Here is a 12,418-nt window from a genome sequence, read left to right as displayed (position 1 = left end):
TGTTGTAGGTGGCACTTGGGGTACTGTAGCTGTTAGGCTGGGTACAGTAAACGGCACTTTGGGTAGTGAGGTATCAGGCTTGGTACTATGGGTGGCACTTTGGGAACCAATTGTGTTAATTTGGGTAGCAAAGGTGGCACTTTTGACTCAGGGTTAGCACAGCTTTATTAGACTGGCTCCATCAGAGGTGCTTGGAAGTTGGACAACTCTTGCTCAGCACTAAAGGCTGACATGGGAGATGGCATCATCCAGGTGTGTGGACTGCCAGGTGCAAGGTGATGTTTTGTGCTCATGGTGTGAGGGGGTTCTTAGGAGGAGGAGGACAAAGAAGATGCAGGAGGCAGCCATTGAAGTCTGTGTGTGGAAAGGAGGTTTATTCCATCCCACAGGATGAAGGCTGTTATTTGGGAAGGATCTGCACAGCTGTGTACATGTGGGAGCCAGCTGGGAAAAGCCAGGGAAGCAAAGGCCTGGAGGAGGGACCAGGCACAGTCTGCCCATGCTCCACATACCAGTGGAGAAGCAGAAGATGATACAGGACAGATAGAAGGATGCAGCATGGCCACAGTGTGGGGCTAGGAGTGCCACAAGGCCAAGATGTGTGGGGAGGAAGCAGGTTGGGCTGGTGGTGGGTAGGAAAGGTGGCCAGTGGCAGACGCATGAAGAGATTGGTGGTGATGGGTGTTCTTCTTGCAGGGACAGGTCGAGCACCCCGGGATGGTCCCTGAAGAGAGCTGCGATTCCAGAAGGGATACGACGTTTGGGATGGACTCTGGACAGGTATAAGAACCCCCTCCCTCCCCCTAGCCCCTCCCCTCCAGAGCAGAGGGAAGGGGTTGGGGGGACGGAAGGGGTTAGGGGAGGGGATGGGGGAGGGCTTAGGGGGGGCAGGGAGGGGCTTCCACTAAGCCCCTCCCTGCCCCCCCCTAAGCCCTCTGGGGAGGGAGGGAGGGAGTTAGGGGGGGAGGGAGGCCTCCCTCCCCCCCTAACTCCCTCCTGGGGGGGTGGGGGGAGGGAGGGGGTGGGGGGAGGGAGCGGGTGGGGGGGGGGGGGTGAAGGAGGGGACTGCTGTACTGCTGTCTTTGTATATATAGAGATGTCTTATCTGGAGGACAGAGTGTCCGGGTCCCCCCCTGGTTCCCCCCCCCGCCCCCCCCCCCCTCCCACCCACTCCCACCCCCCCCCTCCCCCTCCCCTCCCACCCCCCCCTCCCACCCCTCCCACCCCCCCCCTCCCCTCCCACCCCCTCCGTCCCCCCCCGCCCCCCCCCACCCTCTACCCCTTTTCCTACCCGCCTCCCACCCCCCCTCCCACCCCCCCCAACCTAACACCTACAGTACACAAAGTGCAACCCAAGTTGTCCAACTTCCAAGCACCTCAGATAGGGGGGTTAGACTGGTTAGTCTAATAAAGCTGTGCTAACCCTGAGTCAGAAGTGTCACCTTTGCTACCCAAATTAACACAATTGGTTCCCAAAGTGCCACCCATAGTACCAAGCCTGATACCTACACTACCCAAAGTGCTGCTTATGATACCCAGACTAACAGCTACAGTACCCCAAGTGCCACCTACAACAGCCAACATAACCCCTCTGGTTCCCAAAGTGCCACCCACAGCAGCCAAGCTAACACCAATGATATCCAACCTAACACCACTTCAAGTGCCACCTACTCTACCCAGCCTGACACCTCCAATGCCCAATGTACCACCTCTGCTGCCCAACCTAACACCTGCGGTTCCCAAAGTGCCACCTACCACAGGATCCAACCTGACAACTGTAATACACAAAGTGCCACCCACAATACCCAGCCTAACACTATGATACCCAACCTAACACCTATGACACCCAAAGTAACACTGACACTACCCAATCTAACACCTATGACAGCCAACCTAATGCCACCTCAAGTGCCACCTACTCTACCCAGCCTGACACCTCCAATGCCCAATGTACCACCTCTGCTGCCCAACCTAACACCTGCGGTTCCCAAAGTGCCACCTACCACAGGATCCAACCTGACAACTGTAATACACAAAGTGCCACCCACAATACCCAGCCTAACACTATGATACCCAACCTAACACCTATGACACCCAAAGTAACACTGACACTACCCAATCTAACACCTATGACAGCCAACCTAATGCCACCTCAAGTGCCACCTACTCTACCAGCCTGACACCTCTGGTTCCCAAAGTGCCACCTACAGGATCCAACCTAACACCTGTAATACCCAAAGTGACACCAGCACTACCCAAACTAACACCTTTGTTATACCATCTAACCCCTATGCTTCCCAACCTGAAACCTGCAATAGGCAAATTGCCACCTGCAGCTACCCAGCCTGACACCTACACTTCCCCTCCTGCCACTGCCTGCACCCCTTAACTACTGCCTGTATCCCTGCCAAGAGGACAACCTGCAAATACCCTACACTGTGTCCCCAGTGTGTCCTTACCTGCACGGGGCCTCTCCTTGGGCCTGCGTTCCAACGATGTCCCATCTGTCTCTTCACCGTCCGCTGCTCAGGCAGCCCTTGCTCTCGATGCTCACGGCCTCCAGCCCATTGGGCACCTGCAGGGTTCAAAGGCACAAGATGATGCTTAGAGTGCAATGTGCTGTGCTCCTGCCCTTCCCACCAGCCAAGTCCCCTTCATGTCTCCCTTGTAGTGAGGGGCCCAGAACTTAACAATATACAACAGAAAATGTATAATGTAAATTAAATACATGATAACACAAGTCCTACTACTAATAATGATAAGGGAAGTAACAAGGGGACAGAATATAAAGCTAAAGGGGACAAAAGGGAAGGTTAAAACCAATGAACACAAGTGATGCACAATGCAATGGCTCAGCAGCCACCAACCGATACCAGCCCGACCCAGCTCGGAACCTGCTTTGGGCAGCTCGAGCTCTCTCTGAGCCCCTCAACTGACCCCGTGAGCCGGGCTCCAGACTCCAACACGTGGGGCTTGGTCTCCATTGCCGAGCCCCAAACCCGGTTTTAGTGACCCCGGGTCCAGCCCCCAGCCCCCGGTCCCTGGTTCTGACCCCGAACCGGCCCCGCTTGGTTTCCAGACTCCAACGCTCAGGACTCCATTGCCCAGCTCCGAGCGCGGCCCCAGCCCAGGCTCAGCCCTCGGGCTCCGCTCCCAGCACTCGGCCGCCGGAGCCCGGGGCCCCTCCCCGGTGTCGGTCCCGGCTCTGCGGAGCAGCAGCGCCCGCTGGAGCCGCCGGGAGCTCTCGGGAAGGGGCCGGGGATGGCTCCGGGACACGGAGAACCGGATGCACCAGGACCCCACACTCACCGCAATGGAGGAGCCGCCGGCGCCACGCCCCGGCTTACCCGGTGCTCGCCTTTTATAGAGATGGCGCGTGCGTCACCACGTGACTCCGCCCACAACCAGCATATCCCCGCCCCCTAATTAGCCAGGCCCCGCCCCTCTCGGCGATGCCTCCCGGGTCCTATCTCCCGCCTGCTGCTTCCCCGACCGCGGCGTCCCTACAGCCCCATCATCCGCAGCCGCCACCCCCGTACCCATCTGAGCCTCTGATCTCTCCCTCCTGCTTCCTCCCGGGCACAACACGCGGAGCTTGGGGAAAGCTGCAGCCAAACCCCCACAACTCCAGCTCCACCCCGGTTCCCACCGCACCGCTCCTCTCTTCCCGTTTAACCCCACCTGTGGCTCTCGGCAGCGGCTTCTCCCTTCCACCGGGACCCATCCGCGCCCCCCTCGTCAGCCAGAGCCCCACGGGGCCGCTTTTGGGCAATGACCCCCGTACGGAGCGCCCCGAGCAGCAAAGCAGGGGCAGCCGCATCCCCGGCACCGACGGCAGCCCCGAGGTTCACGTCTCCCGGCGGGGCTTTGTGTGCCCGGAGCTGGTGCCGCTGCAGCACGGAGCCGGCTGTGCATGGACAGCCTGGAAACGCGATCCCTGCCCCCAGGCAGGACCAGACCGGGCTCCATCTCCTAGGGGGTCTTGGGTGACCCAAACACCAGCTCTTTAAGTCCCAGTGTCCAGCCTCTGCCCCTCAGCCTAAGGTGCCAGGACAGAAAGCTGGTGCTGGGCATCAGCTACACATAGTGTCCTCCATAACACTGCCACCAACATGGGTATCCTCACTTACTGACATCAAAGTCCATCTGCATATAGTGTGTACACAGAGTGCACTGTCAGGTGCTCCAGAAAGCAGCTCCCAAAGTGCAAACATCCATCCCCAGATATGCATTGTCAGAAAGCTTGTGCTGGTTGTTAGAAGTGTTTAAAATCAAAGACAAACCACAGAATAAAGAGGCTTTTTTTCAGGGTAGGGTGAAAAGAGATTGTTTATTTTTGCAGACAGCAAAATTCAAGTTCAAATCTGGGCACTGCTCAGCAGGTACTGGTGGGAAGAAGGCACTTGATTACTTTGAACACCTTGGGATGACAGGGAGGCAGCTCCCAGTGGTTGGTGAGATGCTGGGGGGCACAATGCTCCTCTCAGCCAGGAGTTTGGGCACAGTAATGCACGAACAGGTTCTGGTGAAGATCGAAATGGAAGAAGGGAGCAAGTGGGATATGGTCCCTCTGTGACATTTAGCATAGGCAGAACCCCAAAGAGAGCATACCAACTGAAAGGCATTTAGTTTCCTGTTTATAAAGACACAGCCCCGACTTCCTTTTCATAGCATCAGTTGAAAATTTCAAACACTCAGAAGAATCCTTACTAAGCTCCAAATCTCCTTTTGATATCCCCTACTGTACTGCTACCTTCAAGTTTTACACAAGACTTTTAAGGAGACAAAGTCAAAGAGTACATGGACTTCAAATTTACATTGGAGAGATTTACCTTGAAAAGAAATCTCCGTGATTTCATTATACACACACTGAGAAGAGCTATTAAAATGTAGGGTACTATAGGCTACTGCATTACCTTCACATCATGTTGTGTTTGTACAATAGAAAACATTTTGTTTCTCTCATATATTTAAACTGCAAGCTCTTTGGGTCACGCATTGTGCCTTTGTTGCATTCTTATACACAGGTTTTAGCCCCAAAATGACAATGACCTTGGCTGGATACAAACATGACACATTATATGAATTATTCATTAAGAATTTAGGGAATCTTTCTTTAGCATCAAACAACTGCCCTGAACATTTACCTATTTAAAGATCATAATCACATTTGAACAAATAAAAATGTCTCTCTTACCCACAAATAACTAACAATTACTTCTTACACCTGAATGTTTATTAGTGATCATCCATTGGATGAATCTACTGTGTAAAACACAGTTCACTTACACTAAATAATTGTGTTTCCAGCATTCGGCAATTAGTCTAAAGTTCTTAAGTAATACTTTACCTTACTTATGAGTATTTCAGCTTATAACCTAATACATATCTATTATACCTTGAAAATTGTGTTTCTTAATATTTTAAAGGAAAAATCGGTAACTTCAGAAGAAATTAATGCTGTCATGAGCATCCTCCTGGCAATTTTATGCAGGCTGCAAAACAAAGACTCCAACAATTTTGTACCTTTATGTTCCTACATTACTGTATGACATTGGACACCACCAATCCTATAAGTTTTACTAAGCTGGGAACAGCCTGGCAGATGAAGGAAAAACAATGCCTAAAAGCTAAAGAAATAGAATTACATGTGTTGGCTAGACCTGTATTTTCAGTGTTTCCAAGACTGAAATACAGTGTCTAATATTAAAATACCAATTTGAGCTGTCAACAATGGCAACAAATGTAGATGAAACTATTTCTTGTACATTCCTGCTTCTGTCTGCATGTTGGACACAAAACTGTGACAGAATTCATGCTATAGTTATATTCATAGAATAATATAATTATTTGGGTTGGAAAGGTCCTTTAGATCATCTAGTTCCAACCCCCTGCCATGGGAGGGGACGCCTCACCCTAGACCATGTTTCCCAAGGCTCTGTCCAACCTGGCCTTGAACACTGCCAGGGATGGAGCATTTACTGCATCTCTGGGCAGTCTGTTCCAGTGCCTCACCAGCCTCACAGTAAAGAACTTCTTCCTTATATCTAATTTGAACTTCTCCCGTTTTAGTTTGTACCCATCAGCCCTTGTCCTATCGTTACAGTCCCTATTAAAATATCACTCCCAAATGCATATATACTTCAAAGTCTTTTCTACTACATTTTTTGTTAAAACTTTTAAAAAGCTCATGGTTTTAAAAATTATCACACATATCAGAAAAGCAATAGTTTCAGATTACTTCTCTTGCCAGGTTTAAAGTACGTAGCATATACAAGCATTAGAACCAGATACTGCAGTACTTCATAATGTCAGAAAATGCTAGAGTGAAACACCTGCAAATTTATATATCTAGGCACTCTTACAATATTGCCATCATCCACTATCTGAGACAATGACAGCAACACCAAAATGTTACCTTAAAATAAGTAGCAATTTATACTAGAAGCAAACTGGATAGATCCAGCAATCCTGTGCCAGTACTGGAATTAATCCCTTCAAATCATTTACAGGAAAAAAAATCTCAAATTTAAGAGGGAAAAATCATTAATCCCTGAGTATATCTGTTAATAACATGCTTGTGCTGTTAATCAAGTGTCAGCTTTTGGGGTTTTTTTTTCAAGCATGTACACAGGAGACAAAAATGATTGCAAGCTGCAGCCCTAAGCCTGGGTGGTCTCATCTCTATTCTAGCAAACCACTACCATTCAAATGAAACTGCACAGGCTTGAATCCTACAATCAGTTTTATTTCTCATAGTATCTCTTGGTGAGATCTTCCCAGCTGCACTCAAAATATTAATATGCTGCAGAGTATAAAATGGTTTTCATGTGGTTTGTTGGAGTTTTTTTCAATTACAGATGGTGCTAACACGTTTGAAGGATTCTCTCTCACGCTATTAAAGTCCACAGACCAAACAACTTCAGACAGCTGAGCTTCCCAATGTGAAATTCTTGACACTATCAAAACCTCTTGCTGTCTTTCTACCTTACATTCCACACAAGTTAATATTTTAAGATCCATAATAACCATTCTAGATATAACATGGAAGGACTAATTGAAATAATCTTTATCTCTAAATTTCCAGAACTTGTATAATGTCAAGTACGCAGAATATATGAAGCCTATAAAAACTTATATATAAGCTTTTACATCATATTAGAGACTTTAATTTTTTGTTAGAAATTATCATGTTACAAGACACTCAACACTACCTCAGCAGCTTTCTATAATTGAATGTATTTCTTTGCTCAGGCTGCATAAAGTTTCCATGGTGGAAAAATACAGAAAATTGGAGGGGAAAAAAGCCCTACCCAAACATTACGGGGTGGAATGAAATGTAGAAGAGATAGAAGAATGGCAGGGGTTTTTCTTTATATTAATGTTCCTGACAGTCGCTAACATGATTTCCTACATCAATGGGAACCAATAACACAGGTTCTTCCAGGGTTTGTTTTGCAGTTTTCATTGTTGCCTATTCTTTTCAGTCCTACTAAAGGGACGGATAATGTACAGGGTATACAAAGAGACTGCTTTGCTCCATGCTGTTGGCTTCCCATGTGGTACCAGATGTTTGCAGATATAATCAGACAGTATTTTTGTGGGGCAAGGGTGGTGGAGGAATTTGGTCAGATTTCTGTTAGGAAGGGTTCAGAATGTAATTAAGTGATAGTTTCAGTCTTACACAGAGATGTATCTTGGAGACCAAGGTTCCTCTTACCCCTTTATCCATCAAGCTCCTAGCAATTTTCAGATAATGTCAAAATGGAACTACCGAGGGGTTTTTGCATTCTTATATGCTTTACTTCTTAGCACTTCCATTATCAACACCTACAGGAAAGAGATGAGAACTATAGGTGGTCTTGTAAAGTATTTTCAGAATAAGACAACAGTGACACATATTTCACACTTAATTATTGATGAATCTGAGAATGAAAAAATGATGTAGAGGCAGAAGACACTGATAAGGGGAAAATCCATTTATTTTAAATGCAATTTCACTGTGAAGATTTTATCTGAGTTCTAAGTGTGCTTAGAATTAAAGGAAGTTATCTGATCTAAACACTTACGGTTTTCTTATGATTACTATCATCAGCAAAAAAATGGCTGAAATATAAAAGCTGCCCAAAGACCAGAAGATTAACACAGCCTTTACTAGGCAGAGTAACACCAGTCTAGTGATACTGTTCATTCCCAGCCAACATTGCACCAAGCCCTCAATCCAAGCTGATTTGATACTCAGCACTGCTGGTGATGTCAAATCCTACAGCCAGCCTCCCTGGTGTTTATTTCATTGTCTTACAATTTTTTATTAAGGTATAGGTGTAGTGAGTCAATGGAATTATAAACCCCAACACCTTTCTACCAAGGGCTGCCAATTTTTGGAAAACTAATAGCAAGCCCCATTCCAGTAACTGCCAATAGAGAGCAGTGGAGGTTCCCCAGCTATATCCCTCATTACATGCTCTGTTAACAGAGCAGATCCATCTGCAGCCTAACTAAAATACCCCTGTGCTCCCCATGTTCCTCACTCCTAGAGTCAGAGCGCTGATGCTGTGCCCTGCCACAGAAGCCTTAATGGAGTCAAGACAGATGCTGCAACCAAGGTCTTGTCTTCCCCTGAGGGGCATCTAAAGTTCTCTTCTGGCCTAGAGCATCGATCTTGTGGCAGTTATAATACTATTTGACATTACCTCCCTATCTGTCTTGTCTGCCTCCGTTTCACAGAAGAATTAAGCTGCTTTGTGTGGGGGGCAAAAGCCTCCATGTATTCAGCTAACTCACAGCAGCAAACATCAAGGCCTTCTTAGGATATGCCATGTCATTTCAGAGCCCTGTGTATAAAAGGAACCAAGCAATTTCTTGGGCTGCTTTCACCCTGTAGATCACCTACCAGTTTTATGCAAAAATTTGGCTACATCTGATGAGTAAAAGGGCTGCCAGTCTGTCCTGAAGATATTAAATATACATGGACAGCCATTCCATACCTTATGAAATTAAACATCCTCTGGACTGCATAATAAAACCAAATTGCTACAGTTGTGCCACTAAATGTCAACACAGCTAGTATGAAAAATTAGAGCAGCCTGGAGATTTTTCTTGGGTTCTGTCAGAAGCACATGTTTTTTCTGCAAGAAGGAATACTGATATCCATAGGCTTTCTGTCAACCTGCATGACAGATGCAGCACAGCACTTGTGTTTCCAGCAGAGACAGAAAATGATCTAGAAAGCCCCTCTTTGTTCTGATTCCTGGATAGAAGGCATTACACAGACAAATAAAAAATTAATGTCTGAATGCTAACTGGGAACATTCAACCACTGCAGCTATGTGCTTATGTAGAAAAAAATCACTGGTTTATTTTATATGTATGGGTTTGAATCCAAGCTAAATGTATTTGTAAATGACTGGGGCTCAGTGGTCACTTGGCCTCCATCCACTAGCACAAGCAATACAACACCTTGGTTTGGGCATGCCAGCGCTGTAAGCACTTAAACCTCACAGCAGCACTGATTCCCCTTGATTCCCCTCATCATTGGTGCAGCAGCGACTAAGGGTGAGCAAAGGCATCCCAACTGTTTTCTGTCAGGCTGGCAGCAAAATGCAAATTCCCTGGAGTACCAGGTGAAAACTGAGGCTGGTTGAGGGGAATGGCTCTTTCTAATGATCTTACAGAGCTTCCCTATGTCTGAAAGGGACAATGCCAAAAAAGATTTTGGGAAAAAGATTATCATTTTTGCCAGGTTCAGCTTCTTACATTGGAATGAAGGAACAGCCATGCAAAAGTAACATCCCTTTTACGTACCTTCTTACTTGGTTTGTTCCCTTCTAGTCCCCACACAGCAGCAGAGGAAAGTTCCAGGCTTCTACAGAAACACATGCTGGTGTTAGAAAAAAACCTTATACAAATAAGTACATCAGAAAAAAAATATTATTAGGCACATCTGCAGACAGAAGGTAGAATTCATGTCCCTTGTGTCCTCTAGATAACTAGCTACGCAGCTTCTAGAGGAAATTGTGCACACTAAATGTCTTACAGACCTACCTCATAGCAGCATCCATAAAATCCTTTAGATTTTAATCCATAAAATACAAATATCTGGGAAGCTTCCAGCTTACACTCAAACAGAAGGGTACTACCAACTCTCCAATATCACTCAAAGAACTAAGGAACATTTGATGCATCTCTTTCTTATGCTTTTGCTCCTATACAGGGGCTTGGGGGCCCTTCGTCTACTGTTCTGTGGGCACAGGAGCATCTTCTGCTTAAAATGCTACCAGTCACCTCAGGGCAGCCTGTCTGTGTGAGCCAGGTTCACATTAGTGGTCGGGTCTCAAACAGAACTGAAATGTGGCCAAACAAGCAGCAGCAGTGACCTCAGGTGCTTCACTGGGTGCCTGCTAGCACAGGAGAGGGCACTTGCTCCCATTTGCCAAATCCTCTCTTGATTTCTCTTGGAAAACTAAAGATTACATTCTTTTGGCTAAAGCTGCTGCACTTTAACAAGACAAGCTGTTCTCGGTTTGCTGATTGAGAAGGTTTGAAGCACGTTAATTTGCATTTAGTTATGTAGCAAGGGCTACAAGGAATAATTTATAAAGGAGATAAATGTGTATAGATTAGCCAAGTGCCTACTGACTAAGAATGTAGCCATCTATAAATATTTAGAAGAACTAAACAGTGAGGAAAGATAAATATCACTGAAAATAACACATTTAACAGGCCACTTAAGTATAACCAGGAATAAATAAAAACAAGCAAAAAAAAGAGCTAAGAACACAGTCAAAAGGCTTAGCAGTATAAACAGATAAACAAGGAAAAGGTCACCTCTCTCTACTTATACTTCTGCCATCACTAAGTCTAGCTTTATAATCTCAAACATATTATTCACTAAATGTAAGACAATACCTAACTGGTTATGTTGATAGCCTTAGTGGGTCAGTGTTTCTAGTTTTCAGCTAAGCAGCTTGGGACATACATTTTATCTCTTTCCATTTATACTGCTCATGTTAAACAAACTAAACCCTCGTACTTATATTTGTTTTCTTCACACTGTAATGTTTTGTATTCAGGTTAATGTGTATTCAGCTCCACATTAAGACCGGTATCTACAAATGTCTGTTCAACCTTCCACTTCCCAGCTTTCCAAATCTATAAAGCATGGCATAAAACTACTGCATGAGGGTGTCATGGGGTGTAGCTGTACAAAGAGCAGATTAGTGGAGCATGTGTAATAAGTCTATTGTCATCTATAGTCATGTTTCTCTTCCGTGTTATTTTATAACCATGGCCTTAAAAATAGTAACTTAGTTAAGCATTTGCTTTCCTGTATGGGAAGTTATAAACTTAAAATAAGACAAGAAATCAATTTTGGTCCACAATTTCAGCTATTTAAAGATGCAGATTTTGCAGTATCCTTATAAAGGGTTTACTGATAAAGAAAACTAACTACAGGAATATACACTTCTGAAAGCCATCATCTTATAGCCCACATCGTTAGACCTGAAAAACACCCCAAGAGGATAGCAAGTCCTTTTGCCCATTAATCCCTACTCAGAAGATAAACCACCAAGTATTATTTTTAAGAGCTTGTTCCATTATTTCATATCAAGTCCTGTTCTACTTGTGGGCAGGAATAAGGCACTGAGCTGTCAAGCTCAGAGGTATTATAATTCAGCTTGGTTGATAAGCATCACTGTTACAACAGTGTCAAGAGCAGTTATTTTCCCTGAAGTCACAGTGAGAACATCAGTTGCCAAGTTCATCCTGGAGCATGTGCTTTCACCTGTATTCCATGTGTATGGTGTTAATAACAGACTAGTACCGCTTGTGAAGGAAGCTAAGGATGTGCTTTCCTTGGCAAAATATGAATAGCACACATGGAAGCCTGTATTTACTGCTTAGGAAGACTTTCAGTCTTCGTACCTCAGTCCTGAGCTTCTCAGTCTTCCGGTACCTGTAGTGTCACCACTTGGTCCCTTACATGAACATTATCCTAGAGGGCAATTGCCCTCAAACACTTCAGATGTGCTGAATGTCCCAGGGCTTTCTTCCTCCATCCTCAGTTGATCCTCTGAACAGATGCTGGACGTGCTAAAAGGGTAAGCCAGCCGAGGACACACAGCATGCCTGAAGGCCAGCAGGTCATGATGAGACAGGCAGACTTGTGGGCAGACCACTGAGGGTGGCAGACCACTGAGGGTGGCACACTGTGGGCATTATTGTTGACCCCAGTCGTGAGTTTTCAGTTATTTCTTGCATACACTATGGATAGAAAATGCCAGGAGGTCTTTCAAGTGCCATTACAACACATCACGCCTTATTTCAAGCTCTAAATCATGTTCCAACCAGAAAAGAGTTACACAGACAAAATTATATTAGCAAGTGGAAAAGATTATTTTGTCCCCAGCTTTCTGGT

The 12,418-nt window shown here is 45.9% G+C and overlaps 1 long non-coding RNA gene across 4 annotated transcripts; it reads right to left on the bottom strand.

The window, feature by feature from the left end:
• Positions 1-347: 347 nt before the first annotated feature.
• Positions 348-3,361, bottom strand: LOC117438935 (uncharacterized). Of its 4 annotated transcripts, none has more exons than XR_004551096.1 (3): positions 3,310-3,361; positions 2,460-2,575; positions 348-734 (listed from the first exon to the last, which is right to left on the bottom strand). It is a non-coding gene; the product is annotated as an uncharacterized lncRNA (long non-coding RNA). The 4 variants fall into 4 exon arrangements; XR_004551098.1 differs by lacking the exon at positions 3,310-3,361 and adding an exon at positions 3,082-3,100; XR_004551097.1 differs by lacking the exon at positions 3,310-3,361 and adding an exon at positions 3,053-3,071.
• Between the last annotated feature and the right edge of the window lie 9,057 nt (positions 3,362-12,418).

Source organism: Melopsittacus undulatus, unplaced genomic scaffold (genome assembly GCF_012275295.1).
Source record: "Melopsittacus undulatus isolate bMelUnd1 unplaced genomic scaffold, bMelUnd1.mat.Z mat_scaffold_815_arrow_ctg1, whole genome shotgun sequence".
NCBI lineage: Eukaryota > Metazoa > Chordata > Aves > Psittaciformes > Psittaculidae > Melopsittacus > Melopsittacus undulatus.
The sequence above is the reverse complement of the archived record's forward strand: the minus strand, read 5'-3'. Positions and strand labels throughout refer to the sequence as shown.